The 26,546-nt window shown below is 47.5% G+C and overlaps 1 pseudogene; it reads right to left on the bottom strand.

Moving 5' to 3' along the window:
* Positions 1–3,338: 3,338 nt before the first annotated feature.
* Positions 3,339–5,054, bottom strand: LOC115092377 (annotated as a pseudogene).
* Positions 5,055–26,546: the final 21,492 nt, after the last annotated feature.

Consider the following 26,546-nt stretch of genomic DNA (forward strand, 5'->3'; position numbering starts at 1 on the left):
CGATTTTTAATGAAAATTTTGGGAAAATGCGATCGTTTATCAATTTTACCGATATATGACAAATTTAAAAATATTGTACGATATTTTAATTCATCATAAAAACGATGCACATCCCTAGTCTTTATAGTACCAAACTGTTTCCTCTTTATAATGGTGAACCTAAGGATGCAACAAAGGGTATTTATTGTGAACCTGCCTGCGACGAGCGCAGGCAGACTCCCTACCTCTACGCGGCCAGTTGGGCTGCTGACGCTGCTCCCCCAAAAGCGGCAGTCTTCTGCCCTGCACGTCCGGGCTGAGCCGTTGGGAGCCTTCCCATGCGGCTGGGACCGCCGCTGCCGCTCCTGCTCTCCCCGACGTGCCGGGAGCCATTCCTGATTCCTCGCTGCCGCCCTTGAGGTCCTCAGATTGCAGAGAGCCATCCTCGCCAATGCCGGGGTCCTTGCCCAGCAGGGAAGTCATCCCTGCCAGTGCCTGCAGCCCTCCTGCTCTCCCTGCTTGCTTTCTTCATGGCTGGAAGCCGCTCCTGCAGCCTGTCTTCCTCCAGCTTCATGGCAGGGCTGCTCACGCTGCCTGCCTTGTTCTTCGGGCCTCCCACATGGCTGGGAGGATGCCACCAATGATCCTGCCCTTCCTGGATTTCCCTAGGTGCGGGCCCGTGCCTCTCTTCTGTATTTTAAGGGCCAGCCAGGTATTGCCCTCTGCTAGCTCCTCCCCGGGCGTTGGCCTCTTCAGCCCTACAAAAGAGCCCAGCGTTCATTCCAGCTTTGCCTTCGCAAGGAGTTAGATGCTCCTGGATGTTCCTGTCTTTGCTCCAGGAGTCTTTTCTGTTCCAATTCTTCTTCAAGGTCCTGTGTTCCTTGTTTCCTGTTGGAGCTCCATGTCTTGTCCTGAGGTCCGTGATCCGTTCCTGATATCCACGCTCAGTCTTGATGTCTGTTCTCCAGTTCCTGTTGTTCCGTGATCCAGTCCTGATGTGCATCTCCTGATCCTGATGTCCATGTACCAGTTCTGATGTCCGTCTCCTGATCCTGATGTCTGTGATCCAGTCCAGTTGTCCTGAACCCCTGGTTCCTCGTTGCCACCTTTCCTGGCATGCCATGTCATGGTCCGCGACCAGCCCCACAGGCAGGCTGAGTAGGTTGCCTCATGGCACATTACCTCCCTCACTTCTGCAGCACAAGCCTCCGGGAGACTTCCGCTTGAGTCCTTGTCCCTGGTCTACGGAGTTCCTTGTGCTTGCTCCGTTCATGCCAAAGACTCTGCCAGAATCTGTGCCATTCCAGCATGGTCCGTGACCAGCCACTGGCGGCTGTGTAGGGTGCACCCAAGTGCAGGCCTCTACAGCTTCTGAGACATGTTCCTTTCATTACTCCACATCTCGTGTAGAGGCTACTTCGAGTCCAGCGTGGTCCGCGACCAGTCCCGTGGGTGGGCTGTGTAGGGCGCACTGCGTCGCAGTCTTAACCCAGTACTTTGCTTGAGTCTTCTGAATACCTTGAATCTTGCTTGACTCTTTTTTTTTTTTTTTTTTAATTTATATTTTATTAGGTTTTTTAAACAACTTTACATTGTGAAAAAAAACACAGGCAAATATTCTGTATTGAAACACAAGATCATATCAGGCAATACATTTACCATACATTTACCATACTGTTTATCAAAACAGTAATATCTAATAGGGATGTGAATCGTGTGATCGATCGTCTTAACGATCAATTTTGGCTGGGGGGGTAGGGAAATCTGATCATCATGGGTTTTTTTGTTAAAAAATCGTCAAATCGTAAATCGGCGGGAGCCACGATACAATAGCAATTCCCCCGATTTATCGTCAAAAAATCGTAAATCGGGGGAGGGGGGAGGGCGGGAAAACTGGCACACCAAAACAACCCTAAAACCCACCCGACCCTTTAAAACAAATCCCCCACCCTCCTGAACCCCCAAAAATGTTTTAAATTATCTGGGGTCCAGTGGGGGGGGGGGGGTGTCCCGGCGCGATCTCCTGCTCTCGGGCCACGGATGCGTTAATAGAAATGGTGCCGGTGGCCCTTTGCCATTACCATATGAGAGGGCAAAGGTAGCACCGGTGCCATTTCGGTTCCTGTCACCCGACATCACGAGTACAGGAGATCGCTCCCGGACCCCCGCTGGACCCCCAGGGACATTTGACCAGCTTGGGGGGGCCTCCTGACCCCCACAAGACTTGCCAAAAGTCCAGCGGGGGTCCGGGAGTGACCTCCTGCACTCGGGCCGTATTGCCAATATTCAAAATGGCGCCGACGCTACCTTTGCCCTCACTATGTCATGACATAGTACGGCCCGAGTGCAGGAGGTCGCTCCCGGATCCCCGCAGCATCTCCTACAAAAGCAGCTGGCCATGCGAGAAGCAGTGGTGCCTCAAGTCAACACCAATGACCTTGGGAGTCTGGCCCTGAGATTTGTTAATAGTTATCGTGAAGTACACTCTGACTGGGAACTGCAGGCATTTAAATTGAAAGGGTACGTCTGATGGTATAAGGGGTATGCAAGGGATGAAAACTGTTTCCCCTCATCCACAACCTGTGAAAATGATTGCTTCCATGACATTTATGTGGAGGGACTTGACTTGAAATCTGGTGCCATTGTAGAGTTTTGGTGGCTGTAGATTTCTTAGTAACATAATTGGTGCACCGACCTTCAAAATGAGATTGTGCTGAGGAATGCCTGGAGGGTTGAGACTGTGCAGGAACTCGACAGGGTAATGTATAGCGTCATCGACTTCGAACGACCGAGTCCACAGACTTATAAGTTTTTGTTTCTGAGGTGAACGCCTGAAGGAGTATGTTATTGATAGAGTTTGTCATCTCATTTGTAGAAGTTAAAATTGCCCTCTCTCTAAACCATGATGTGTCCTTCATGTGGATGTTTTGAAGATCCGTGTATACCTTTTGTGTAAAACTTTTCAAATCTGTGACCAGGTGACATAGATTTGCCGGCAGTTTCACTTTGCCATCTTGTTCATGGAGTGTACCATCTCCTATAGCCAAAAGAAGGCGAGAAACCTCTCCTGCCTTGATGTCGCCTATCAGGTGCACCCTCATGTTCATTCTCAAGGACAGGACTTTCACTGTGGATGACAGATAAGAGGACTTGAAAGAGGCTTTAACTTCATTGGCATGGGTCCCCCGCGGAACAACTGGCAGAGTTTGTCTGAAGTCACCGGCGAGCAGTACTATCAACCCTCCCATGTGGCTGTTGTTGTTTTGGATGTCTGGGAGCATCCTATGGAGAGCCTCGATGTCGCTTCTGTGGGCCATGGTGCACTCATCCCACACTATGAGTTTGCACTGTCGGAGTACCTACACCATGTTGCTCTGCTGGGAGATGTTGCACAGAGGTGTTTCAGTGTTGTTGAGATTGAAAGGAAGCTTGAAGGCAGAGTGTGCTGTCTGTCCACCTTCCAGAAGTTTCACTGTGATGCCATTAGAAGCCACAGCAATGGCAATGTTTGAGTCTCTTTGTACCCTGGAAAACAACAGGTTGATGAGGAATGTTTTACCAGTACCTCCTGGAGCATCTAGGAAAAAGATTAGGCCACTTTGACAGTGAACGCTGGTCATGACTTTGTGATAGACGTTCCTCTGCTTGGTATTCAGCCTTGGCACATTGTCGTCAACTGTCTTGGCCAGATCGCAGATGTTGTAAGCCAGCTCTCTGAAATAGTCATGTTTAGCTGCAGCGTGTTCATGTTCTTATGATCGTGCAGGCAAGTCGTACTTGTGAAGAGGTTGACCTCCTATAACCAGTACACAATCCTGAAGCAAGGTGAAGCATTTGTTATAGATTATGGACAACCATTCTTGGACATCATCTTGGAGAGATTCCCTCTGCAGCTGCCTACGAATATCCTCTGAAAGACTATCTTTATGTTTTTCCCATAATGGTAAGGGGTTTGCCATTTGACAGATACCAACATAATAGCGAAGAGCTGATGGATCCTAGGTGGCAAATGTGAGAGTGCAGCTTCTTGGAGAGTATTGTCCCAGTGCATATCATCTTCTAACAGACCAGTGCTCGACAGGAAGACTGGAATGTGGGTTGTAGCACACCAGTGACAGTTTTAAGATATTGAAAGGACGAGGGCCCTCTGACCTCATGAATCAAGAGTTTGAGATGATAGCACTCCGAATTGTTTGGGTGGACTGTGTACACTCTGCCGAGGACTTGGTCCTTTTTCACTCCTGGGTAGCCTGGTACATGCTGTCCCTGTTTCCTCCTAACAAATTGGTTATTTTTCCAAACGTAGTAGGCTGGAATCTCAGAGTAGAGGAGCTGTTTGGCAAAATCATCCTGTGTGCAAAGATCAAAGAACTCCAGGAGGGTTGTTTGGGGAGGATTGTGTACTTTTTCTACAATGTTGTCAGCTGTGATGTAAATCCTCTGGCCATTCTCCAGATGAACAGTGAGATGAATGACTGGGGGAAAATGTTCATGAAAAGGGAAACAGAATATGCGCCAGGCTGCTTCAGAGCTGCTGATGTAATGCCCTGTCTCATACCGTGATACCTCATCATGTTGTTTCTCCAGGGCAAATATGACTTGGTCATTGCCCTTGTTGATGTATTTACAGATGTACTTGATTGATTTTGCAGAATTGCAAAACTCGACGTTAATATGAGCATGGAAGGTTTTGGAGAGTACACGGTTGTAAGGGACCATCCATCTGTTGTCCAGTTCAACTCCATTGATGGTGATGGTGTGGCCGCCATCAGAAGGAGCGTGCCATTGGTACTGGGGGTATCTGTCATCTCCTGTCTGAGTTTCTTTGATGAGCAGCCGGGATACCTCTTACTGCAGGATCCACTTACCATGCAAAGGGAGTTTCTGTTTTGGAGTCCACACGGTCCATGAACCATCGTTGACTTAACGATTTGGTGGAATAGCAGGTCAACTTCAGGGTCAGGAATCTCTGCAGTGATCACCTGATCAATGAGGTCTGGTTTGATCTTATCTCAGAGCCATAGGAGGATGTGGACATGGGGAAGACCTCACTTTTGCCACTCTATCATATACATGTAGCAAGTAGTGGAGCCAAAAAGGAGTACTCAACATTTTTTTTGGTGACCCCAACGTGACCCTGGTGGCGTGTTGTGTTTGATGGCTGGAATGAACCATCGAATGTAGGAAAGTGAGAAGCAGTTAGTTTTTCCAAGGACATGATATGAAAGGACGGAGCCAAGTTTCAGCCTGGAGAATTAGTGATGAGTGAGTGAGTGAGTGAGTCAGTGAGGGCTTTGGCATTTATATATATAGATTGTTTGTGAATGCACAATTGAGTAATATTTGCATATTCTCCAGCTGCAAACATGCATCTCAGGAGTCCTATTAATAGCGTTCTTACAGGGAGGAAATATCAAGGATTTATAATTTCAACTGTTATGCGGTTTAATGTGGAGGAGTAGCACTATTTAAAAGAAAGCTTTTTTTTCTTTTGCAGATTCACTGTGGTGACTGAAGGCAACTCACATCAAACCTCAAGGCAGAAATGTATTGAAACTCGGTGTTCGTGTTGAGTTAGAAGTGCATCAGTTTGATCTTGATATAAAGTTTCTGCACAAGTCAGTCTTCTCAGATAAATACCTGATTTTATACCTCATTAGATAGTTGGACATTAATATCTTTTCATGAAGAATATTTATTGCAAGTTAAAACTTCTAAAAATATCAAAAAAACTAAAAAGGTCAACACTAAAAGGCTGATGATTATATTCAGTGATACTGATTGTTGCGTTCTGGCCGCGAGCACCGCGGCCAGGCCCTTACCTCCGGGTTCTCGGACCCGCTCCCGCTTCCAGAGGCTGATTTGCGGCCTGGTTGGCGGTGACCCCGCTGGGGCTGTGCTGCTGCAAGCCCTCCTATGGACGCCCGGCCCCTAGGCGTGCGCGAGCGTCACTTGGGCGCTTTTCTAGGCCGTTTCCTACCAGTGGTGACTCCGCCCAACTTCTGACATCAGATGCCGCGGCCTTGATAAGCTGGCCACGGCCGTCCAGTCTTTGCCTTGCAACGGGTTAGCTTCCCGGTTTCCTGTTGCGCTGTGCCCCGGAGTGACTTGCTTCGCTTCGTCGCTCCGTTCCTGCTACAGTTCCAGCCTGGTTCCTGCCTGCTTGCTACAGTTCCTGCCTGGTTCCTGCTTGCTTGCTACAGTCCCAGCCTGCCTGCTACAGTCCCAACCTGCCTGCTACTGTTCCTGCCTGGTTCCAGAATCCGAACCTAGTTACAGTATTGCTACTGTCTCAGTCTGGTTCCAGTTACCTGTCCTGATCCACAACCCGCCTAAGTCCAGCGGCCGGGCCCCTACGGGCTCCTCCTGGGGGGGCTTCGGCTTCCAAGGGTAAAGCTACCTAAGTCCCAGTGGTTGGGCTCCTACGGGCTCCTCCTGAGGGAGCACCAGGTTCCAGGGTGAAGAGCATCTACGTCCTGCCTGAACATCTACCTCCCGGCCTGCTATTCACTAGAGACATTGTCCACCTTTCCCAGTCTCCAGCAGGTCGGCCCAAAGTTCCACTAAACAGAGACTCCCATAAGAGATTGCAAGGCCATGGACTCGGCGGATGCACACGCTCCTTCTGATCTGCCTGGGTTGGCCCGGAGGATGCTACAGCACCAGAGCTGCATAGATACGTTGGCAGCGATGGTGGAACAGCTATCCTCGCACCTGGAGTCCTTGCCTTCCGCTGGCAGGGCCACCGAGGGTCACAGCTCCTCTGTGACTCAGCTACCGGCACCCTCTCGTTATGCTGGTGATTTAAGGAGCTGCCGTGGCTTCTTGAACCAATGTTTTGTACGGTTCTTCTTGTAGCCTTGGCAGTTCCCCTCAGATGCGGTGAAAGTGGCATATATCCTGTCCCTGCTTGATGGGAAAGCCTTGATTTGGGCTTCTCCCCTCTGGGAAAACAATGATTCTTCCCTAACGGACTTACAACTGTTCATCACGAACTTCCGCCAGGCCTTTGATGAGCCCGCCCGAGTAGCCACAGCTACATCTGACCTGCTGCAACTTCGTCAGGGGGCTCACTCCTTGGCAGATTATGCAGTGGACTTTCGGACTTTAGCCCAAGAAGTAGGTTAGTGAGATGGTAGTCTTAGGGCAATCTTCCTGGAAAGCCTCTCCGGACACATAAAGGATGAAATCGCTGCACGAGATCTGCCGGAGGACCTTAACGCTTTGATTGAGATGGCTGCCCGTATTGACCGCCACCTACAGCAACGGGTCAAGGAGCAACGCGCCTCTCGCCATAGTCCGGCTCATGGGCCGAGACCTATGCCCTCGCCCAAGAGTTCTTGTCCAGATCCTCCCACTTGTGAACATATACAGCTGGGGCGGGCTCCGCTCTCTGCTGAAGAAAGGCAATGTCGGTGTTCGTTGAGGTTGTGCCTGTATTGTGGCCTGATGGGGCCACTTCTTGGCACTCTGCCAGGAGCGTGCAGAAAACACCAAGAGCCTAGGAGGTAGGGAGGAGCTCCTCCTAGGGTGTACTACAGTTCCTCAATGTACTGTCCCTGTTACTTTAGAGTATCCTGGAGGCTCCTTTGAGATGATGGCATTCCTGGATTCCACAGCCGGAGGTAATTTCATCCTGCAGGACTTAGTTTCCCAGTTGCGAATTCCTACACATAGACGGGAGGTCCCGATACGAATTACCTCTATCCAGGGGACGCTTCTTCCAGGACTTGTCCAGATGTCCACAGCATCCATTATGGTCCGCACCGGGGTGATCCATTTGGAGGAGATAGCCTTCCTAGTGTTGGAAAAGGCTATCCACCCTGTGGTGCTAGGGTTGCCGTGGTTGCAGAAACACTCGCCCACGATTCAGTGGGATACGCTACAGATTGTCAAATGGAGTCCTTTCTGTCTACCTAATTGTATGAAGGTGCTAGGACTCCTGTACTTTCCTTGATGCACTCTGCTGTGGTGCCTCCGGCACCTTATGAAGACTTTACGGACGTATTCTCCAAAGCCAAGGCGGAGATCCTTCCACAGCATCGTCCGTATGACTGTGCTATAGACTTGCTACCTGGCACTATGCCCTCCCGAGGAAGGGTTTATCCCTTATCCATACCTGAGACCCGGGCCATGTCCAAGTACATAGCGGAGAATCTGGCCAAGGGCTTTATCCACCCGTCCAAGTTGCCCGCAGGGGCAGGGTTCTTTATTGTCAGCAAGAAAGACGGCTCACTGAGGCCGTGCATAGACTATCGAGGCCTAAATTCTATTACCAAGCGAGACCGCTATCCACTCCCATTAATACCGGAGCTCCTTGATCGGCTTCAAGGAGCGAAGATTTTCACAAAGTTGGACCTGCGAGGAGCATAACATTTAGTTAGAATTCGTCACGGAGATGAGTGGAAAACCGCGTTTAATACCCGAGACGGGCATTACAAGTACCTTGTGATGCCTTTCGGCTTATGTAATGCCCCAGCAGTGTTCCAGCACCTGATGAATGAGGTGTTGCGGGACCTTCTGAACACCTGCGTAATTGTTTACCTCGACGATGTGTTAATCTACTCCCAGGATCTGTCGTCGCACCGTCAGCATGTCCGACAAGTGCTTCAGATACTTAGGGAACATGGTCTCTACGTGAAGCTGGAAAAGTGTAGCTTTGAGAAGATGTCCCTGACATTCCTAGGCTACATAGTCTCTGCAGCCGGCTTTTGAATGGATCCTGAGAAAGTGGCGGCTATTAAGAATTGGCCCCGGCCAAGGGGTCTTAAAGCATTGCAACACTTCCTTGGCTTTTCTAATTTCTACCATCACTTTATTCCTAATTATTCTCGTATTGTGGCACTGTTAACTGCCCTCACCCGAAAGGGGGCTAATACGGTGGATTGGCCTGCTTCTGCCTGTCAAGCTTTTGAGGCCCTTAAAGAAGCCTTCTTGTTAGACACATGCCTTCGCCATCCGGATCCCAGCTGGCCCGTTGTGGTGGAAGTTGATGCCTCCAATGTGGCCATGGGGGCAGTACTGAGTCAGTACTATGATTCCGGACAGCTGTTGCCCTGTTCATATTTCTCAAGGAAATTCTCCCCGGCAGAGAGTAACTACTGTGTTGGGGACAAATAGTTGTTAGCTGTGAAACTTGCCCTAGAGTAATGGAGACAGTGGTTGGAAGGAGCCAACCATCCGGTTACAATTTACACCGATCACAAGAACCTTGCATTTTTGAAGCAAGCCCAATGCCTGAATCCAAGACAAGCATGGTGGTCGCTGTTTTTTGACCGGTTTGACTTTACGTTACTTTACCAGCCCGGCTCGAAGAACATTCAAGCTAACGAGCTCTCTCGTGCTCTTCTGAGGTCAAAGAGACCCCTGTTTCACCTCAATATATCTTGGACCCTGAGAAAATAAGTCTTGCTGCAACCTCAGTGTCCTCCCAAGGGAAGACCGTCGTTCCACGTCGCTCTCGGACAGCAGTTCTCGCTTGGGCCCATGACTCCCTCACTGGGGGCCATGCGGGGTGGAAAGGGACTTTAGACTTGTTAAACTGTTTCTACTGGTGGCCAATGGTGAGACAGGACGTCCAAGCCTTTGTGGACTCATGCCCTACTTGTGCTGTTCAAAAAATGCCCATCGGGAAGCCTAGGGGTCTGTTGCAACCTTTGCCCATCCCGATGGAGCCGTGGACACACATCTCCACTGATTTCATCGTGGACCTTCCTGCCTCAGGAGGTAATTCGGTCATTTGGATAACCGCCGACCGATTTTCCAAGATGGCGCACTTTGTTTCTTTGCCTAAGCTACCTTCGGCACCTGACCTGGCCGGCCTGTTCGCTCAGCATATCTTTAGACTTCATGGTCTCCCGCAGGATATAGTCTCCGATCGAGGACCCCAATTTACAGCTCGTTATTGGAAAGCCTTATGCAAACGCTTCAATGTGCAACTTAGTCTTTCGTCAGCATTCCACCCTCAAAGTAATGGGCAAACAGAACGAACCAATCGAACTTTGAAGACTTTCCTTCATGCCTTTGTGAACAAACGTCAAGATAATTGGGCTAAATTACTCCCATGGGCGGAGTTCTCGTTTAATAATCACACGCATACTGCTACTGGAAGTTTGCCATTCCTCGTTGTTTATTGGAAGCAACTTCATCCTCCCTTACCCTCACCTGAACGTAGTACACTCTAGGGGTGTGCATTCGTTTTGAACGCATATGTAAAACGCAACTTATTTTTTTATGATGCGCAACGCATCGCAATTTTCAACTTATTCAACATAGCTATGTTGAATACGTTGAACCTAAATAAACACTTAAACCCCATCCCTCCTGACCCCCCCAAGACTTACCAAAACTCCCTGGTGGTCCAGCGGGGAGTCAGGAAGCCATCCCTGTATTCCTTTGCGAGGAGCACGTGACGTCGGCGTCACGTTGGGGTGTTCCGACGTGGTTGGAAGGAGCCAACCATCCGGTTACAATTTACACCGATCACAAGAACCTAGCATTTTTGAAGCAAGCCCAACGCCTGAATCCAAGACAAGCATGGTGGTCGCTGTTTTTTGACCGGTTTGACTTTACGTTACTCTACCAGCCCGGCTCGAAGAACGTTCAAGCTAACGCGCTCTCGCGCTCTTCTGAGGTCGAAGAGACCCCTGTTTCACCTCAATATATCTTGGACCCTGAGAAAATAAGTCTTGCTGCAACCTCAGTGTCCTCCCAAGGGAAGACCGTCGTTCCACGTCGCTCTCGGACAGCAGTTCTCGCTTGGGCCCATGACTCCCTCACTGGGGGCCATGCGGGGTGGAAAGGGACTTTAGACTTGTTAAACTGTTTCTACTGGTGGCCAATGGTGAGACAGGAAGTCCAAGCCTTTGTGGACTCATGCCCTACTTGTGCTGTTCAAAAACGCCCCCCCAAGCTGGCCAAAAGTTCCGGTTGGGTCCAGCGGGGGTCCCGGAGCGGAGCGGAGGCGCCGAGGAGCACGTGACGTCCGCGTCACTCCGACGTGATGCCGACGTCACGTGCTCCTCGCAAAGGAATACAGGGATGGCTTCCTGACTCCCTGCTGGACCACCAGGGAGTTTTGATAAGTCTTGGGGGGGGATTAAGGAGGGTGAGGGGTTTAAATTTTTATTTAGGGAACCGGTGAACATATGGACAGACCCTCAACTTATGGAATTCTCCATATGTCCATATTGAACGAAATCGACCCTCAACTTCAACTTATCAACGCAAACGTTTTGTCTGCACATCCCTAGTGCACTCCCAGCAGTGCAACTCTTAGCTCACCAGCTTCGTTCCTTGTAGATCTCTACCCAGAAAAAGATCCATAAGGCCGCCCAGTCCATTAAGAAGTGGGCGGATAGGCATCATCAGCCAGCACCTATCTTCCTTCCCGGAGACCATGTCTGGCTTAGTACCAGAAATCTACAGCTACGAATCCCGTCCAGATGACTAGCACCGAAGTTCTGTGGGCCTTTTCGAGTCGCCGAACGTGTGGGAGCAGTCTCTTACCGTCTGCACCTACCCTCTTCTATGCGCATACATGACGTCTTCCATGCGTCATTGCTGAAGCCTCTTGTGTTATCCAGGTACCACTCCCCGGCCCCTGAACCATCAGATCCTTCAGTCCCGGACGAGGTCACATATCAAGTGCATGAAGTTTTGGATGTCCGGTTTCAACGCCGATGGGAATACTTGCTTGCCTGGGAGGGTTGCAGACCTGAGGATAATTCTTGGGAACCGGCCCGTAACATCCTCGACAAGGACTTATTACGGCAGTTCCATCTGGACCACCCAAGTAAACCCGGACCAGCTAAGAGGGGGCATTAGAGGGGAGGTACTGTTGCGGTTCTGGCCGCAAGCACCGCAGCCAGGCCCTTACCTTTGGGTTCTCAGACCCACTCCTGCTTCCAGAGGCCTGGTTTGCGGCCTGGTTGGTGGCGTCCCCGCTGGGGCTGTGCCGCTGCAAGCCCTCCCATGGACGCCTGGCCCCTAGGCACGCGCGTGCCACATGGGCGCTTTTCTAGGCCGATTCCCGCCAGTGGTGACTCCGCCCAGCTTCTGACGTCAGATGCCGTGGTCTTGATAAGCCGGCCGCGGCCGTCCAGTCTTTGCCTTGCAACGGGTTAGCTTCCCGGTTTCCTGTTGCGCTGTGCCCCGGAGTGACTCGCTTTGCTTCATCACTCCATTCCTGCTACAGTTCCAGCCTGGTTCCTGCCTGCTTGCTACAGTACCTGCCTGGTTCCTGCTTGCTTGCTACAGTCCCAGCCTGCCTGCTACAGTCCCAGCCTGCCTGCTACAGTCCCAACCTGCCTGCTATTGTTCCTGCCTGGTTCCAGTACCCGAAGCCTGCTACAGTTCTTGCCTGGTTCCAGTACCTGAATCCTGCTACAGTTCCTGCCTGGTTCCAGAATCCGAACCCAGTTACAGTATTGCTACTGTCTTAGTCTGGTTCCAGTTACCTGTCCTGATCCACAACCTGCCTAAGTCTCAGCGGCCAGGCCCCTATGGGCTCCTCCCGGGGGGGAGGGGGGGGGCTTCGGCTTCCAAGGGTGAAGCCAACTAAGTCCCAGCGGTTGGGTTCCTACGGGCTCCTCCCGGGGGAGCACCAGCTTCCAGGGTGAAGAGCATCTACGTCGTGCCTGAATATCTGCCTCCTGGCCTGCTATTCACTAGAGACATTGTCCACCTTTCCCAGTCTCCAGCAGGTCTGCCCAAGAGTCCACTAAACAGAGACTCCCATAACACTGATATTATAAAAGTAGTTAATTGGCATACATCTGATCTATATATGATGGCCTATTAATTCATATATTTTCACTGCTTTATTATGATTTTGATGTAGGGAGTAGGTCTAGAATATCATTGTATTGTTTCTACCTATGTGTTGATTTCTTTTTTCTATTGATTTGTGTGGATATACATATTGGCATTTACATGCATTTCTCTAAACCTGAGAAATAAGGAAAGAAATTGAGTAAATGTTGATCATATCCTGAAATTGGACTTCAGGGATCAGAGCAAGAAACTGACAACACTGAAAATGGAACTGCATTGGAATCACTCAAATTCCCAAGAATAACTTTTCTACAGTCAGAGGTCAATATTCAAAGTGTTTGTCCTGCTAACTTATGGAGTTAATTTGATAAAACATGGCATTTAAAAATCTCTCTCCATACACTGATTAAATTTTAGTTGGGTAAGTCATAATGAGGTCCATATTCATTCACTGTGAAGCTTTGCTAGTTAGTTGGTTATGTCACGGTCAGCCTCAAAGGCCATGCATACTGTCAAGGTCGGCCTCAAGGCCTTGCGTTGTTTAGTGTGCCCTTGGGCCTCAGCCCGACCCCAGGCGAACCCAGGACCGACCCGAGGGTTGACGGCGTATTCCAGCGTGGCAGGTGGCTGACCCTCTGCCAGGCCTGCAAGCTCCCAAGGCCAACATCGAGGATGTTGGAAGTTGAATGGTCCTCCGACCATTCCGAGCCCTTTTGGACCTGCTGTGAACAGCATGGAGCAGCAGGCCTGACCTGAGGTAGAGGGCAGTTGAGGACCTTGACACGAAGACAGGACAATGGTAGATATGTGCGGTAACAGGGTTCAGGAACTGGAACCAGACAGGAGCTGCAGTAAGACTCAGGTACAGGATCTGCAGCAAGACTCAGGAAGAAAGACATCAGGAACTGTAGCAAGACTCGAATACGAAGACATCAAGAAGACACTTGGGCAGAAGGACAGTTGCACAGTCTCTCAGGGCACCCTACTCAGCCCACCCGCGGGACTGAGTCGTGGACCGCCCTGTCCCACTGCGCACCCTACACAGCCCGAAGGCTGGTCACGGACCACGAGGAGAGCGGGACATGCGCAGAGAAGATCCAGGCGAAGAGAAACTCCGATGTCAGGACCAATGGCATCCGAAGCTCCGACGGCTGGTGGGAACAGAAGCTCCAAGCGTAGGGACAGATCCCACCTGTTGGCCACTCCTAGGCCCAACAGGTCAGAAGGCTGGGAGCACATACAAAGACACAGGGAAGAACATCTGGGAAGGCAGGAACATCAGGACATAGAGGATCATGGCAGGACATCAGGACGAAGATCAGGACAGGTACATCAGGATACCTGGATGAGACATCTGGACCGGGACATCTGGATGGAACATCTGGACAGGAACCTCAGGCACGAAGACAAGGCGAAAGAACAAGGACTGAACAGGGACTGAACAGGAACTCCATGGAGAAGACAGGAAGGCCTGATGGAGCTCTGGCAGGCAGGAGCCTCCAGCAGGGTGACACTCCAATGCAAGGCGAAGAACAGACTGACGAAGCAGCCCTTTATAGGGCAGAGGCAGGAAGTCCACTTAGAGGTGGAGTCAGCCACACTTCCTGTGGCTGGCCCCTTAAATCAGACAGAATGGCACAGGCCGGCACCTAAGAAGCAACAGGAGACCAGTGCAGGACCGCGGACAGCAGCCTGCGCCGACGTCAGATGCTGAGAAGCAGGAAATGGGCAGGCAAGCTTCGGGGCAGCCTCCAGGCTGTCCCTCAAGGACCCCCATGATGGCATCATGGCTCCCTGCCGCAAGGGTGGTTATGGCATCTGGTGGCGGCTCCCAGCCCGCGGGGGCGGAGAGGTTCCAGGATGGCCTCCGGGCCGCGTAAGCAAAGGACAGGCCACGGCTCCAGCCACATGGGAGGCCCGACAATGGTGTCCTGCTGCGTCAGGTGAAGAAGGGCAGAGTTGTGGTAAGTCTGCTCACGGAAGGGGGCCAAGGGGCAGCAGGTCACAACAGGTTATACAATATTCATAACTGGCTAACCAGAGGAGTACATGCAGTGGCACAGGCATGCTGCTGAATATACCCAGCTATCTTAAAATCAGCTACTTATCTATAAACCTCTAACTTTAGGACAGTCCTATGACCCGACCAGAGTTAGCCAGATAAGTTAACCAGTTAACCCCTAATATCAGAATTAACTTATCCAGCTAACTCCGCTCCTCCCCAGAACATCTCCAGCCTGCCCCCTGAATGTCCTCAACTTATCCAGTTAAATTCTAGCCAGGTAACTGGTTTCCCAGCTAGAATTTAACCAGATGTGTGCTGAATATAGCTGGGTAAACCATTTAGATATTTAATTATTAAATGACATTTGAATATGGTCCTCAATATGCTCCCATCAGCATAGATCTTGCATAGAACTCCATGTGATTTAATCAAATTAGCTAATGGTTATAGATAGATATTAAATAGCACAGCCAATAAAGCAGAGCCTTGAGGAACTCCTGACATCAATGGCTTTGAGTCAGATAATCCATTATAAACTGCCTTGTTTCTTAAATGGAAGAAAGGCAGTCTTTTCAAATAAAATTAACTAACTAACTTAATCTTTTGAGTTTGATTGGATAGAGAAGACTCAAACCAATTATAAACAATCTTGGTTATTCCTAATGACTAATCACATAAGCAAAATTCTATGACAAATAGTGTCAAAAGCTGCTAAAATGTTCATTAATGCTATTATAATCATCTTCCCATGGTTGTTTTCTCATTATAATTGATAAATTATAGAGACCAATAATGTCTATGTAGTATTGGCATGTTGAAAGTCACACTGTTGCTCAATGAGTATGTTTTTAATCTTCCAGAAACTGTTGTTGAGATAATATATACTTCTGTAATATTTCACTAACATTGGAATATTAGATATTGAACATTAATTTGTAGGCTCATTAACATCTTTTTTCAGGTTTTAGTATAATGCACAATTGCCTTTTTAAAACTGTTGGCATCACACCTTCTATCAAAGAAAAATTCACTACTGTGACAATTTTCTCTACAAAAATGTCTTTATGATTTTTAATGATCAAGAATGGACATGGATCAAGCATAAAAAATGTAACATTCAATGCTGTCAATATATTGGTAACTTGAGTCAAATATACATGTTCAAAAGAATCTCAATGCATCCCTGTAGGGACGTGTATAAGTGATTGAAATTGAGTAGAAGATTTCAAATCAAGCTCTGCACGAAGAAGATTAACTTAATTAGCTAAATCCTTACAACTAAATGCTTTAAAGTAATTTAAATTTCCAGGTTTTCCAATGAAATGATGAACAATATGAAAAAGTTCTTGTGGATGATTTAATGTGTTCTGAATGCAAGTTGTAAAATACATTCATTTAGTCTGGTTGATTTCTCGCTTATATTTCAGCTCTCACTCACGATAGCTCTCAGTATTAGCAATTGTCATGGCCGTGCAGACTGGATTTCGGTAACCTTCAGACAGGGGCAGCACAGGACTCAGAAACACCTGACTGGCCACTTCCCCCTTGGGTTGAGCCCTAGGTTCTGATGGAAAGCAGGATGTATCTGGAGATGCACAGGAAGACAGGAATACAGGGCACAGAAAGACACCCAGAGAGACAGAGCAGGCTGCAAGATACTAAATTGTGTTCAAAGAAACTAGGGAACATAAGTGCACCAAAGGATAGACAGACAGACAAGACAGAACAAAGCTGAAACAAAGTACAAGGCAAGGCAGGAATAAGACTAACAATATACCAGCAGGTCAATACTAAGGCCAAATAAGCAGAACACAAGACACAAACAAGGACAAAGAAGACTGTTAGTTAGGCTCACAAGTAACACTATTAAAACCAGAAACCTAAACTATACTCTATAATAGGGGCTGATGAGTAAGATGGCCGGCGCCATCTTTAAAGATGGCGCCGGCCATCCAGTGCTCCTGCCATGTGACAGGGGTTGGCCAATGGCACGGATACCCTGTCACATGGTAAGGGCAAAGGGGCATCGGCGCCATTTTTTTTTAGTGCAGCTGATGCCTGGGAACGGGAAATCGTCCCCCGAGGCCCCCCTGGACCACCAGGTAATGTTAAAAGGTTTTGGGGGGGTCAGGAGGGTGGGGGGTCGATTTAAAGGGTCGGGTGGGTGCGGGCCTCCCTAAAAAAAAAATTAGCGATGTGAATTGGAATCGGAAACAATTCCAATTCACATATCTTAATGATCAGATTCCCCCCCCCCCCCAGCTGAACCTGATCGTTAAGACGATCTGGCACACGATTCACATCTCTAGTAACCAATGTATTGTCCAAAAAATGCTTGCTCTGGATCGAAAAACAAATTGCAAAAATGAAAAAGAATCGTGTTCCTCCTGGGTATGGTGTCAATTCCATGGACAAGGCCCTTGTTTCGCCAAAAGTGGCTTCCTCAGGGAGGATCCCCTGGTATAAAGAAGACCAGTTTTTTAGTAGGCTTCTCATCTGACAGGGCAAGAAACCAAGAATATTGGGTTGGCTAAAAATCTTAATTAGAAAAAGATGCATTAGCTTATAGGCTAGGCTGATATAGAAGATACAAAAGTGGCTATAAGTTGAGTGGTCACTCCTCATGAAGTGACCAGTTTATTTGCCAAGGTGACTGGAACAGACTAACTTAACTGTCTGAAGCGTTGTAAAAAACAGGCTAGGAGAAGCACTTTCTCAATAAGAATCCACTGTGTCTGAACAAGCGGACAAATACCCTCATTGGGCTGCCTCGCAATGAGTATCATGACTATGAGTATATTTACCATGGCTAAGCCTTCCTTCCACTGCGTATTCTCACTGGCGGGAACCAAGATGGAAGCTCTTCAGACCAAACTCGACTCTCCAATGAGGGATGCTTCCCCTCAGAGGAGCTGGAGGGGGGAAGAACTGCCCAGATAATACAGAAATAATATGCTCATATCAGGAAGAAACACTAAGCATTCTGGTTTGTGTCACAGATGTGGGAAGCCAGGGCACTATAAAAGAGAAGGTAGGTTCCCGCTGGCCACACGGGGAGGGGTGGGGACCTCCCAAAATCAGAGGAGCCATGGAGGATCCAGAGAGGGAGAGCATCCAGGTGCCCTATATGTTGAAAGCACTCAGTTACCCAAAAAACCCATCCAATTAGACTGGAAAACCTATGCCAGAGGGGTTAATGTGGGGCCCAAAACAACTGACCCAATCTGAACTGAAGGTGTGGACTTATTGGATAGTGGGTCTCCCTTGTATACCAGAGCTTCTATGATGCTAGATTGTCACACATCCCATTCCAGCCATTGCAGGGATTGGAGCTGAGGGGCATAAATAACCATAATTGTCCCTATGAGGGCTATATTTATTTATTTATTTATTTATTTTTAGTTTTTTTTTATACCGATTTTCCTGCATAAAACGCATATCAAACTGGTTTACAATGAAACAGAATAAGCAGGAAGTAAAATTCCTTAGTCTAATACATTTAAACATCAATAATGAAATAATTTTAAACAAAGCAAAAAGCTAAATAACATTAATAAAAGTTAAATTATTAACATAAACATAAATATAATTATATTAGAAGGAGCACAAAGGTTAGCACGAAGGGGAGCACAAAGGGGAAAATCCCTTCGTCGCGCGACGCCTGGTGTAATCACGCCGTTAATCGGGTCGCTGCTGGCTGGTCGTCATGACGTCGGGGGGGGGGGGGGGGGGCGGGTCTTCACATCGCTGATTTTCTCTTTTAACATCTCAGTTCATTTTTACTATTTTTACTAGTGGCGACAGTGGAGCTTCCACAACACCTTACTGGGGGAGCCCAGCAGCTAGAAGCTTTGATGTTGGTGTGTCCAGATTCCCAGTTTGGAACCCATATCCCAGTACTATTAGGTACCAATTTGCACATGTTTGGCCGATTGGCAAAGGCATGCCAGGAGGCCATGGGCAGTTGACTGGCATCCCTCTTTAGATGTAATGCTGTTACAAGTGTACTTTGTAGGGCTATATCACTAAAATGAGGTGTTGGATTTAGTGAGGGAGATATGGCATAGGAGCAAAATCCCTATTGGAATACTCCCCAGGAGGTGTGAAGGAGTTAAATAGCCGCTTGACAGTTGATGCCAACTTTGCACACAGCACAGTTATAATTGAAGCCCCAGCAGAGCACTGATTGCCTGCAGGGTTATTGGTGCAGAATTGTGTACTAACCCTAGATGGGCGATGGATATAGAAAGGTACAAACTTAGATTGTAAGCCCTCTGGGGATAGGGAAATACCTACAGTACCTGAAAGTAATCCACTGTGAAGTGCTGAAAAAAGTGAAAAAAGCAGAATATAAATCTACATTTTAAAAAAGTGTTTGTTAGGCTGAAGAATGAGTCTAACCACTCTATCCAGTTTCCCCTGGGTATCAGACTGGCCACAGTGAGCCAAGTGGAGGCTATGCAGAGAGTAGAACCTAAATGGAGGAGTGCCCCAGACTATTGACCCAAATGTTTTCCAGTTTGGGGACTCCCCGATTCCCGCATCTTGGAAGGCCAGACTACTGCAAAATTTAGCACAACATACTAGCGTGCTGTCATGCTCTGAGTGGGATGTGGGGTGTGCAGAGGGTGTACAACACCACATACATCTTACAGATGACACCCCATTCTGGGAAAGATCAAGGATAATAGCCCCAAGTGTCTTAGCTGATGTGAGAAGACATCTGTAGGAGCTCAGAGAGGCAGGAATTATCGCTGAATCACATAGTCCTTATGCCTCCCCCATGGTAGTTGTTAGGAAAAAAGGATGAGACAGTACGACTGTGTGTTGATTACCATACCCTAAATTCCAGGACCACACCTGACCAGTATACTACACCATGAGTTGAGGATGCTCTTGATTCTCTGACTGGAAGTCAGTGATTCTCTGTTCTGGACCTACGCAGTGGGTATTACCAAATACCCTTGAGTGAGGATGACAAGGAGAAAACCACATTTATATGTCCACTAGGGATGTGCAGAGCAAAAGTTTATGTTCATAAGTCCATAAGTCGAAAGGGGGGGGGGGGGGGGTCAATTTCGGTCAATATGGACATATGGAGAATTCCATAAGTTGAGTCTATGTCCATACGTGCAAATAAAAATTTAAACCCCTCACCCTCCTTAATCCCCCCCCAAGACTTACCAAAACTCCCTGGAGGTCCAGCGGGGAGTCAGGACGCCATTTCTGAACTCCTTTGCGAGGAGCACGTGACGTCGGCGTCACGTCGGAGTGACGCGGCGTCACGTCGGAGTGACGCCGACATCACTCCGACGTCACTTTTGGCCAGCTTGGGGGGGGAGGCCCCCAAGCTGGCCAAAAGTTCCTTTTGGGTGCAACGAGGGTCCCAGAGCGACTTATGGACTTTTGGGTGCAACGAGGGTCCCAGAGCGAACGCGCGGGGAATCAAGTGACGCCACGTCACTCCGACGTGACGCCGACGTCACGTGCTCCTCGCAAAGGAGTTCAGAAATGGCGTCCTGACTCCCTTCTGGACTACCAGGGAGTTTTGGTAAGTCTTGGGGGGGGGATTAAGGAGGGTGAGGGGTTTACATTTTTATTTAGGATCAACAATCGCGATTTCCAACGTATTCAACATAGCTATGTTGAATAAGTTGGAAATCTGATCGTTTTCGCCTCATCACTTTTTTAAGTTAAAAAACAAAAATAAGTTGCGTTTTACATTTAAGTTCAAAACGAATGCACACCCCTAATGTCCACTAGGCTTTTACCAATTTAACTGATTCCCCCAGGGGATCTCAGGTGCCCCAGCTATGTTTCAAAGTTTAATGGAGAAGAAGTGCTAGTATTCTTGGATGGCCTGATAGTCTTTGGGAAAACCCTAGAGGAGCATGAAGAAAGGCTGCTCAAAGTACAAAACTTTCAGAAAAAATCTTAAAACTTGGCTATTCAACCAAGCCTTCCAAAAAGAGAAGGGAGAATAGAATAGAATCCAGGGAAATGCAAGGTTCAACCAGGTAAGTGCAAGGGACAAAACACCCACGCAAACAGAAATCACTAAGGGTGTATGTTTTTTGTTTTTAATGGAATTCATCAGTAAAGGATAAATTACTTATAGAATGAGTCCCGACTCAAACTGCTATAGAATCGACCAGGACATGATAGTGTTCACACTCATTTAACTAACTTTGATTAAAACTATGTTACCGAACATTATGGCACCTGTGTAAACTGATAGAGGTTAATAGCATTACTTTTGTGCCTTATTGTAAACCATTGTGACTGTAACCACCTTAACGACGGTATAGAAAAAGATTTAAATAAATAAAATAAATAAATAAATACATGATTAGGCACAGTGTGGCCTAAAATTATCATTCGACAAATGCAGATTTTGTCAAGCTGAGGTTAAGTATGTTGGGCATATTGTTTCTCAGGAGGGAGTAGCCACAGACCCTGGTAAGATAACTGCCCTTACCACCTGGCCTGTTCCAGCCAACATCAAAGAGTTACATTCCTTTCTTGGATTTAGTGGTTATTACATACAGTTTGTGAAAGATTATTCAAAGATTTTAAATCCATTGTTGGGGCTCATACATGGTAATCCATCCATGAACAATAAGCAGAAGCATAAGGTGACTGACAAGCAGGAATATTACAAGGTATCAGAGTCCTTTGGTGTAAGATGGACTCAAGAATGTGAGGTTGCCTTTAGAAGGTCCATACAGTGTCTGTGGAATGCACCGATACTTGCTTTTGCTGATCCAGGCAAACCCTATGAACTGCATATAGATGCTTGCCTGAAGAGCTCAGGGGCAGTTTTATATCAGCCACATCCAGAAGGACTAAGACCTATGGCCTATGCACGCCACAGTTTGAGTAAAACCGAGAGAAACTTCCCTACTCATAAACTAGAGTTCTTAGCCCTTAAGATGGCGGTTGTGGGCAAATTCAGGGATTAAGGTGAAAACAGACAATAATCCACTGACTTATGTTTTAATAACTGCAAAACTGTTGCAACTGGGCACTGGTGTTTGGCAGCATCATCTCTTTACAAATTCAGTTTGCAGTACCAACCTGGAAGTACAAACAGGGATGCTGATGCATTGTCCCAGTGGCCCCAGAGGAGTGACACTACCCAGGTGGATTGGTACTGTTTATCAGAGACTGGAGTGGCAGCAGCATCTAACCAGGCAGGGAATGGGAGTGAAGGTGATACGAAGAACTTATATTGTGCTGCAGACAGCTTGGGGATCACCCAACCCCCCCAACAACATTCTTCCTGCCTACTGTGATATTGTACCTCTGGTCTCCACTATAATGCCAAGATTGACTTTGCAGGACATTTGACAAGCACAACAGACTGATCCCTTAACTAGGTATGTGCTCAGGGTAAAGGAGATAAATCTGGGGCATAAGCAGACCTTCAGAGCCACCTAGACCCTTTTTTGCTAATCAGAGAGTGGGATCATCTATTTGTACGGAATCAGGTATTGTACAGAGAAAAGAAAGATACCAATTTGGGTCATCCTGAACAACTGTATTTACCACAAAAATTCCACAGAACCAAGCTATAGTCTCTCCATGATGACATGGGGCATATGGGGGCAGAGAGGGTCCTACAACTGGTAAGGGACAGTTTTTATTGGCCTAAACAAGCACAAGATGTTGGAAAAAATTGTAGACAATGTACTGGTTGTATAAAAATAAAGACCCTACCGCACAGAGCAGCAGAGATGGTAAACATTACTAGTCAAGGATCTATGGACTTGGTGTGTATAGACTTCTTGACTTTAGAAATGGATTCCCAGTGTAAAGAGAACCTTCTGGTTGTGACAGGCTATTTCACCAGGTATGCACAGGCATACCCTACTAAAGACCAGAGAGCAGAGACTGTTGCCCGAGTATTATGGGAGAAATTCTTTGTGAATTAAGGACTCCCAGCCCAGATACACTCTGACCAGGGGAAGGATTTTGAAAGCAGACTCATTAAAGAGATGTTGCTGGTGGCTAGGGTTAAGAATTCATACACCTCGCCCTATCATCTCCAGGGAGACCCCCAGCCCAAGAGGTTTTACAGGACACTTCTAAATATGCTGGGGACATTGAAGTGAGCTCAAAAGAGGAACTGGAGCCAATATGTGAGATATTTGGTGCATCCTTACAACTGCACATACAATGATGCTACATGGTTTTCACTCTATATTCTGATGTTTGCGCAAGAGGCCCAGTTGCCAACTGATATGTGTTTTGGGGTTTCAGTAGATGGGTCATTACCTCAGACTTTTCACAGCTATGTGAAGAGGCTAAAAGAACATTTGGGGGCAGCCTATAGGTTGGTTGCGGAGTCCGCCTGCAAACTGAGCCAGAGAAACAAGCACCGATATGACCAGAAGGTGAGGCAGAATGACTTGATGGTAGGGGACAGAGTACTCTTGGAGAACTAGGGGCTGACTGGGAGATACAAAATTGCTAATAAGTGGAGCTATACCCCCTATGTTGTTGAGGAAAAACTGAACAACCTGCCTGTTTACCGGGTGAGGCCAGAATGGGGTGAAGGACCAGTACAAATGGTACACAACAACCATCTCCTGTCCTTTGGATAGTTGGTATTTCCCATAGAGCTGAACCCCCTCTACCTTGACCAAGAAGAAGGGGAACAGTAAACCTGAGACACAACCTCATTGGGAGTTTGACAGGAATCCCCATCAGGAACTGGTAGGCACCCGTTAGTGTCCACTGGAAGACAGACATAGTGGATATGATAGTGAGGATTCAGAAGGAGAGTTAGGTGGGGGACATATAAGGTTCACCTGGGAGCCACATTGGAGAGACCATACCCCTTACCAACAGGCACATGATACGGAATTAGTAAGATAGTTCCCAGGAATGGAAACCCAGGAGAGGGAAATCCAGGAAGCCTTCCAGAGTAATGATAGAACTGAGGGTGGTACAGATGGCAAGAGAGTGATGGTCAACCTGGAACAAGAAAGGGAAAAAGGTGGCATAGATGAGATTCACCCTCAGAGAGAATCAGAAACTACAGAGGCTATGGAATTGGTTCCACTGCCACCCTGGGAGCCCAGGACAGGTAGGACTGTGAAACCCACAATAAGGTTCACTTTGATAGCCCTGTAAATCCAGTGAATGTCCCCCTGGCAGTAGCATACAAACAGGTGACTGCATATTATTTATTTATTTATTTAACATTTTTCTATACCGAACTTCATGACAAGCTTCATATCAGGCCGGTTTACATCAAACTTAGGGATTAACTGAACATAACCATATAACAGGAAGGCCGAAGCGCAGGTACAAATAACAGGGAGAATGAACTTGGAGGCTAGAGTAGCCAGGAAATAAAGGACAGAAAAAACTGGAGAATCATAACATTTAGTTCAAAAAAATGCTATTTCAGATACCATGGAACACAGTCAGCATGGATTTACCCAAGGGAAGTCTTGCCTAACAAATCTGCCTCTTTTTTTGAAGGGGTTAATAAACATGTGGATAAAGGTGAGCCAATTGATGTAGTGTATTTGGATTTTCAGAAGGCATTTGACAAAGTCATCATGAGAGGCTTCTAAGGAAACTAAAAAGCCATGGGATAGGAGGCGGTGTCCTTTCATGGATTACAAACTGGTTAAAAGACAGGCAACAGAGAGTAGGATTAAATGGTCAATTTTCTCAGTGGAAAAGGGTAAACAGTAGAGTGCCTCAGGGATCTGTACTTGGACTGGTGCTTTTCAAAATATTTATAAATGATCTGGAAAGGAATATGACGAGTGAAGTAACCAAATTTGCAGATGATACAAAATTATTCAGAGAAGTTAAATCACATGTGGATTGTGATAAATTGCAGGAGGACCTTGTGAGACTGAAAGATTGGGCATCCAAAGGGTAGATGAAATTTAATGTGGATAAGTGCAAGGTGATGCATATAGGGAAAAATAATACATGCTGTAGTTCCACCATGTTAAGTTCTATATTAGGAGCTACCACCCAGGGAAAAGATCTAGGTGTCATAGTGGATAATACATTGAAATCGTCGGCTCAGTGTGCTGCAACAGTCAAAAAAGCAAACAGAATGTTAGGAATTATTAGGAAGGGAATGTTAATAAAACGGAAAATGTCACAATGCTTCTGTATCGCTCCATGGCGAGACTGCATCTTTAATTCTATGTACAATTCTGGTCGCCGCATCTCAAGAAAGATATAGTTGCGATGGAGAAGGTACAGAAAAGGGCGACCAAAACGATAAAAGAGATGGAACAGTTCCCCTATGAGGAAAGGCTAAAGAGGTTAGGGCTGATCAGCTTGGAGAAGAGACAGCTGAGGGGGGATGTGATAGAAGTCTTCAAAATCATGAGAGGTCTAGAATGTAAACCATTACCCAAAATTAATGAAGGAATGCCTTGAGACTTTGGTCTAAAGGGGAGGTACATGCAAGAGACTGGCTTATTGTTGAGGACAACAAGAAATTTAAGTGGGGGAGAGTGAAAACCCACCTCCCAAGGGAGATGGAGGTTAAAGAGCATACTTCCATTCAAGTTAACTGCAGCAGAAAAAAGAGAACAATGCAGCTAAGTAACATGAGCTGCCAGCCAAGGAAACCTAGAATGAGATTGAAACGGTTGCCAGACCCCTTACCATGAAGGTGCTTAAATGATCACTGAATAGATGAGTCAGAGTCATGGGTAGGGGATTTGCATGTCACAGCCCCCTGGACTACTGTTGGTAACTTGCAGTGAAATATCACTTTAAATAAAAGGTTAGCAAAATCCTAAATTACAGAACTATGACTGAAAAAGTCCAAATTGGAGAATTTTGAATGAGAGAGGGATTCATGAAAAAAATATACTGAAAAAACAGTCCTCACCCTGACTGTCAGACCTTTGGGTACCCAGTTCTCAGACAACAGAAATAAAAAGCCAGGCAGGATGGAAGGGTGTGCACACATTCTCTTCTCATGGTTCTGCCTGGGTCTTGGCCATTTGGTTGACAGAAGGTGACCCATCCAGCCTGGGAAACAGTGACTGACTGGCCATGAGCTTAGTAATGCTAAAATCACTGAAAGCTGAAACTGCAGAGGACCTGAATCACTGAATGCTAAACAAGCCTTGTGCCTAGTGGAGCTGTAAGCCCAAGTCAAGAAAAGCCCTCCTAGCAAGGGAGAGGAACCAAAGGACAGTGGCAGATCTGGAGGTGGAGTGGTCCCCCAGGAAGAAGGGAACCCCAGTGGAAGAGCGAGCATTCCCCCAAGAAGGCATGGTCCCCAGTGGCAAATTGAGTGGTCGCTCAGGAGGACATGGACCACAGCTGCAGATCAGGAGGTGACCCTGGATCCCCCTTGAATAAGGGGACTCCAGCGGCAGATCGAGCGGTCCCCCAAGAAAGTGTGAATCTGCCACTGGGGTCCCCAAGAAAGGGGACCCCAGTGGCAGATAGAACAGTTCCCCAGGAGGGCATGGACCCCAGCGGCAGGTCCTTAGGTGAAGTCAGGTTCCTCAGGAGGGTGTAGACCCCAGTGACAGACTGGGAGTTGGATTCAGGTCCCCAGGAGGGACACTAGTATTAGCATGGCCCTCTCAGTGGAGAGGAAGCAGCACTAAGGAGATGGCAGCAGTTTAGATACAACAGATCCTTTAGGCCAACACTGCCCACCTGCCCAGTTGTATCTTTTCATATGGGTGAGACTTGTGAAAAAAGGGGAGGATAATAATACTTGATTAAGTGGGAACTCATGAGGACCCTTCTATTTTATATGATGGCATACTGTGGGAGCCAA

The sequence above is a fragment of the Rhinatrema bivittatum genome, chromosome 5 (assembly GCF_901001135.1).
Source record: "Rhinatrema bivittatum chromosome 5, aRhiBiv1.1, whole genome shotgun sequence".
NCBI lineage: Eukaryota > Metazoa > Chordata > Amphibia > Gymnophiona > Rhinatrematidae > Rhinatrema > Rhinatrema bivittatum.